Source organism: Oryx dammah, unplaced genomic scaffold, assembly GCF_014754425.2.
Source record: "Oryx dammah isolate SB20612 unplaced genomic scaffold, SCBI_Odam_1.1 HiC_scaffold_20, whole genome shotgun sequence".
Lineage (NCBI taxonomy): Eukaryota > Metazoa > Chordata > Mammalia > Artiodactyla > Bovidae > Oryx > Oryx dammah.
Window position 1 is genome coordinate 42395019 of NW_024070204.1, and position 6620 is coordinate 42401638.

Sequence of the window (6620 nt, forward strand, 5' to 3'; positions counted from 1 at the left end):
CTGCTGCTGCTGCTGCTGCTGCTGCTGCTGCTGCTGCTGCTGCTGCTAAGTTGCTTCAGTCGTGTCCAACTGTGTGTGACCCCATAGACGGCAGTCCACCAGGCTCCCCCGTCCCTGGGATTCTCCAGGCAAGAACACTGGAGTGGGTTGCCATTTCCTTCTCCAATGCATGAAAGTGAAAAGTGAAAGAGAAGTCTCTCAGTCGTGTCTGACTCTTAGCAACCCCATGGAGTGCAGCCCACTAGGCTCAGTTCTCACCTAATCTGGTGTTGGTACTTTTTTCAACTATGTTTTTATATATTACTCTGTGCTTACATATCCATTCCAAGTATGCAACATTTTCTTATGTGTTCTTTAATTTTACATTCATTATTTTGTACCAAATAATTTTTCCACTAAACATTACATATTTGAAATCTCTTTATGAGGATAGATTTATCTCTAGTTCATTCCATTTAATTGTACCATTAATTTATTTTTCAGTTCTAAAGAACAGATGCCTTATTTTCCCCAATATATTTCAAACTGAAATTAACCACAAAATTATTATCTCTTATGCATATCTTCAAGAGTTATTCTGAATCTTTAGTTCTCAAAGTTTAGTCTGAAGGCCCTGGGAGTACATGTGAGGTCAAATGTATTTTTACAATACTGCTAAAGAATCCTTTGCCTTTTCATTCTCATAAGTGAATTCACTGAATCATTATTTCCCAAATATCCAAAGGGTAGTATAATAAAATTTTGCACAGTTATGAGACCTGTTTAAAGTATAAGAGAGATTAATGCATCTTAGTGTAAGAGTACAAACTGTTTATTGACATGGCTACAGGATCCACATTGCAAGTAAACATTTTAAAAGTAATATTTATTAAGTTCTGGTATAGCATAAAGAATATCCATAATTACATAAAAAGGTTATTTAAATGTTCCTTCCTATTCAAGCAAACAACATACTGAATCAGCATGAACATAGACATAATATGAATCTGTGTTCTATTAAGTCAGATAAAGAGACACAAGCAATGCCTCTCTTTCCACTAATTTCTCTCTGTTTTAAAAATAATTTTTTCAGTAAATGTTACTTTAATATGTAATGAATTTATTATGCTATTTAAAAATATACTGATGAATAAACTTTTCCCAATTTTGAGAATTAAACTTTTAAATTTCTATAGGAATAGAGTATACATTCTCTATGAATGTATATATGTATATATATACATATATTCTACAAAAGCAAAATTCTTAGAGATCTTCAAATAATGTTTTATAGTTTAAAGGTATCCTGAGGCCATAAAAGTTTGAAAACTATTTCTATAAGGGTCTACACCTAACATTAAAAATAACAAGGTGTAGGATATGTGGCAATTTTAGCACATACTGAAAGTTATTCTTCAGTCTTGTTGTACCAAATACAGTTCCACAAGTGATTTGCAAGGATCCTTATTTTTCCATATCTCTAGTAACATTTTAAATACTGAAAAATACAGTTTGTTCTATGATTTTCAATATGATGGGTGTGAAATGATAACCAATTGTGTTACTTTTTATCCCCTACTTATGACAAAGGGCATATTGCTTTTTAAACCAGATTATAAAGCATGTTCCAGCTCATAATGGTTCAGTTAGCTAAATGAACATCCTGGACTTGCTTTTCAAAGAATACAAGTTTCACTCCTTACCATTTTCATGTACTAGAACTCGTCAAAATGTCTCCACAATGTGCCCTAACAAAGAATTTTGGATAAAATAGGAAGATGGCTTTGTGAACATTCTTCACCCTGACTGGATTATGTGTAGCTCTGTTTCCTTTAAATAGCCTAGGTAATGTAAGATTAGCTGCATGTCCTCACTGAAGTGATGTTTTGGCTTCTCTATGTCAATGAAGTAGGTCACACCACAACTAATGTCCCTCTGTTAATTCCAGCTCACATTCCAGGTCAGGAGAACTTATTATACTCCTCTGTTCAGTCCCAGATACTATGGTGTTCAGGTTTCCTAGAATAAACAACCTTTTAGTACAAAGTTCAGTTCAGTTCACTTGCTCAGTTGCGTCCGACTCTTTGTGACCCCATGGACTGCAGCAAGCCAGGCCTCCCTGTCCATCACCAGCTCCCAGAGTTTCCTCAAACTCGTATCCATTGAGTCAGTGATGCCATCTAGTCATTTCATCCTCTGTCGTCCCCTTCTCCTCCCACCTTCAATCTTTCCCAGCATCAGGGTCTTTTCAAATGAGTCAGTTCTCCGCATCAGGTGGCCAAAGTGCCAGGTGAAGTGAAGTGAAGTGAAGTCGCTCAGTCGTGTCCAACTCTTTGCGATCCCATGGACTGTAGCCTACCTGGCTCCTCCCTCCATGGGATCCTCCAGGCAAGAGGACTGGAGTGGGTTGCCATTTCCTTCTCCAGGGGATCTTCCTGACCCAGGGACCGAACCTGGGTCTCCCGCATTCCAGGCAGACGCTGTAACCTCTGAGCCACTAGGGAAGCCCATAACTGCCAGGTAGCTAAACCCAATTATGCTTCTTATAATCTGAAGTCATTTAAAATAGTAGAAATAGCACCACTAATAATAAGCTGAGGACACTGGCAACGTAAGAAATTTACTCTTTATTCTGTTCACTGCACTTCTCTCTTTACCCACTCCTAAAGACATGTGGAAATCTTGATAGAAATAAACTCTCAAATTCAAAGCCACTTCCAAAGGTCATCAGTCAGCATCTGTGCTGTTTCTTCTACGGCAGGAACTCAGTCTTACGTACCAATCATTGTCACATGAGAGAGACCATGTTGCTGCAAATTCAGTACAATAACTGCAAATTGTCTGTTTTTATTTTAGCTCAGCCAGTGATCTGCTTACATGTTAAAAAGGAATTTAATGTCTACTGACATAGTACTATAGTTTACATGGAACTCCAGTCCACAAACATTATAAATATAATATTCAAATTATTTAAAGAGCTGAAAACTATCAAAAGTCTACTTAATAACACCTAAAATTGTGTTATGAAAAATAATTCCATATGAAAAGATGCTCCTTATCATATGGGAACAGGAAAATGCAAATTAAAATAAAAATGAGATACCACTTCAGTTCAGTTCAGTCTCTTAGTCATGTCCAACTTTTTGCTACCCCATGGACTACAACATGCCAGGCTTCCCTGTCCAGCATCAACTCCCAGAGCTTGCTCAAACTCATGTCCATTGAGTCAATGATGCCATCCAACCATCTCATCTTCTGTAATCCCCTTCTTCTCCTGACTTCACTCTTTGGCAATTTGATCTCTCGTTCCTCTGCCTTTTCTAAATCCAGTTTGAACATCTGGAAGTTCTCAGTTCATGTTCTGTTGAAGCCTGGCTTGGAGAATTTTGAGCATCATTTTGCTAGCATGTGAGTGCAGTTGTACAGTAGTTTGAGCATTCTTTGGCATTGCCTCTTTTTGGGATTGGGATGAAAACTGACCTTTTTCAATCCTGTGGCCACTGCTGAGTTTTCCAGATTTGCTGACATATTGAGTGCAGCACTTTCACAACATCATCTTTTAGGATTTAAGATAGCTCACCTGGAACTCCATCACCTCCACTAGCTTTGTTCATAGTGATACTTCCTAAGGCTCACTTGACTTTGCACGCCAGAATGTCTGGCTCTAGATGAGTATCACACCATCAGGTACACATCTATTAAAATGGCAAATCCAGAATACTGATAATGCCAAATGCTGGTAAGAATGTGAAGCAAAAAAATCATACATTGCTGGTGGGAATTCAAAATGGTATAGCCACTTCAGAAGACAATTTGACCTTTTCTTACAAAACTAAACATACTTTTACTATATGATCCAGCAGTTGTGTTCCAAAGGAGCTGAAAACTTATATTCACACAAAAACTTGCATGCAGATGTTTATAGCTGCTTTATTCATAAGTGCCAAAATTTAGAAGCAAGCAAGATGTCCTTCAGTAGGTGAATGGATAGATAAACCCTGGTACATCCAGATTATGGAATATTACTTAATGCTGAAAAGAAATGAGCCATCAAGCCATGAAAAGACAAAGAAGAAACTTAAATGCACTATTAAGTGAAAGAAGTCAATCTGAGAAGGTAAAATACTGTAGGATCCTAACGCTATGACATTCTAGACAAGACAAAACTATAGAGACAATGGAAAAATCAGTGGTCACCAGGAATAGTGGGCAACATAGATGAACAGGTAAAGCATAGAATTTTAAGGTAGTAAAAATACTCTGATGATAGTATAATGATGCATCCATGTCTCTATACATTTGTCTAAACCCAATGAAGGCACAACATCAAGAATGTCCTAATGTAAACTATGGACTTTGGATGATTACGATATGTAATTGTGGTTCATTTTTTTTTTTTTCAAATATAACAGTCTGATGAATGATGTTGATAATGGGGAAAGCTATGCATGTCTGGGAGCTGGGGATATATGGAAATCTCTGTACTCTCCTGTCAATTTTATTGTAAACCTGCTACTGCTGCTGCTAAGTTGCTTCAGTCCTGTCTGACTCTGTGTGACCCCAGAGATGGCAGCCAATCAGGCTCCCCCATCCCTGGGATTCTCCAGGTAAGAACACTGGAGTGGGTTGCCATTTCCTTCTCCAATGCAGGAAAGTGAAAAGTGAAAGTGAAGTCGCTCAGTGATGTCCGACCCTCAGTGACCCCATGGACTGCAGCCCACCAGGCTCTTCAGTCCATGGGAGTTTCCAGGCAAGAGTACTGGAGTGGGTTGCCATTGCCTTCTCCTAAAACTTATCTTAAAAACGTAGGCTCCTGGCAGGTGGGAGTTCTTTTCGGGCGTCATGGGAGGGCTCTGGCAACTTGCTTGGAGGCGAGCCATTGCCTGCAGGTGACCTTGGAACCACCTTGGGAACCCAACCAGGGCTGCGGAGAGGGTAGAGCCTGTGTCTTAGGCCGTGGAGGAGCGGGACAGTGGGTACTGAGAAGGGGCTGAGGCAGCTCAGGACAGCAAGGCGCCTGAGCCCAGCGGTGCATCTGCCTCGACGGCTGAAGAGCACTAACCCCTACACGCGCTCGAAGGAGAATTGGCAGCGATGGAACAAGACAGTCTTCACCTATGTGGTCGCAGCGGCGGTGGGCATACTGGGGGCGTTCTGTGCCACCGTGCCCCTTTACTGGCTCTACTGCCAGACTACTGGACTTGCAGGATCAGCAGGAGCAGGTCATGCATCAGACCAGATTGAAAACATGGTACCTGTTAAGGATCGCATCATTAAAATCACGTTTAATGCAGCTGTGGATGCAAGTCTCCAGTGGAACTGTAGACCTCAGCAAACAGAAATATATGTAGTGCCAGGAGAGACAGCTCTGGCGTTTCATAGAACTAAGAACCCTACTGACAAACCAGCAATTGGAATTTCTACATACAATGTTGTACCATTTGAAGCTGGACAGTATTTCAATAAAATACAGTGCTTCTGCTTTGAAGAACAAAGGCTTAATCCACAAGAGGAAGTAGATATGCTGGTATTTTTCTACACTGATCCTGAATTTGCTGAAGATTCAAGAATGGTGAATGTTGATCTCATCACTCTTTCTTGCACTTTTTTTGAAGCAAAGGAGGGGCATAAGTTGCCAGTCCCAGGCTATAATTCAACTCACCAAGTCCTGCTTCAAATTTGTGATTTTTGAAAAATCATATACCTTCTCTTTTCAGAGAAGTGTCTACAATAATGTGAAGCCTTCTGTTTTAAATGTTACGTACTGATGGTTCTTTTCTTCCCAACTCATTTATCCTACTTAGAATGTACGACTGTTCAAAACCGTGTATGTTGGCAGAAGCTTGATGGTTCAGCTCCCCCGTAGCAGTGAAATTTTATTATTATTTCTCAAATAGTTGTTTATTTTCATTACGAACAGTCCCTATTTTCAAAGCTCAAAATGAAAGAGGAATCACTGAGTCCTAACAGCTTGCCCAAAGACTACATTTTGATTTCAAATCTGACTGTATTTTCCCTTTAAGATCTAGGGCTATTTTACATATGGAGTACTAAATAAGTACTTTGAAATTCTGGTATCATGAAATTTAAATAAAAGGCATTAAGTATATCTAGTAGGCTTCCAGCATTTCTTGTGATAATTCCAAGTTCACAGATTTTAAATTGTAAGTGGGATTGTGAAGATTTACTAACATCAGAAGTTCTTCTGGAAAAAAAAAAGTTATTGAATCGTTTTAATAGTAATTCATTTGTCATTATAATTTATGACAAAGGAAAGTACAAATTATTCTGAATGCTTTCCAATAAACTTTCTTCCAAAAAAAACAAAAAAGACCATTTAGTGTTACAAAGAATTTTATTTAAAGGCAACCAGTGTAGAATCCAGTGACCTCTTGAGAGTACCTGAAATATAGTTGAGCTACAATCATCAAAGTTTTCACAACTCATAATTCTAAATAAGAGTGTTATTTATAAAGAAGTGCAAATTGACTTTTACATTCAACTTTAGTTAAATAAAGGCACCCAAGTATTCTTCCTGGATAAAAAAAAATGTAATGATACATATACATATAGTTCAAAATACAATATAAAATAAGTACAGCTTGTTGCTACAAAAAATAAAGGCAAAAACAATATATAAA

At 38.5% G+C, this 6620-nt stretch overlaps 1 pseudogene; it reads left to right on the top strand.

Moving 5' to 3' along the window:
- Nucleotides 1-4821: 4821 nt before the first annotated feature.
- On the top strand, nt 4822-5719 carry LOC120879451 (annotated as a pseudogene).
- Nucleotides 5720-6620: the final 901 nt, after the last annotated feature.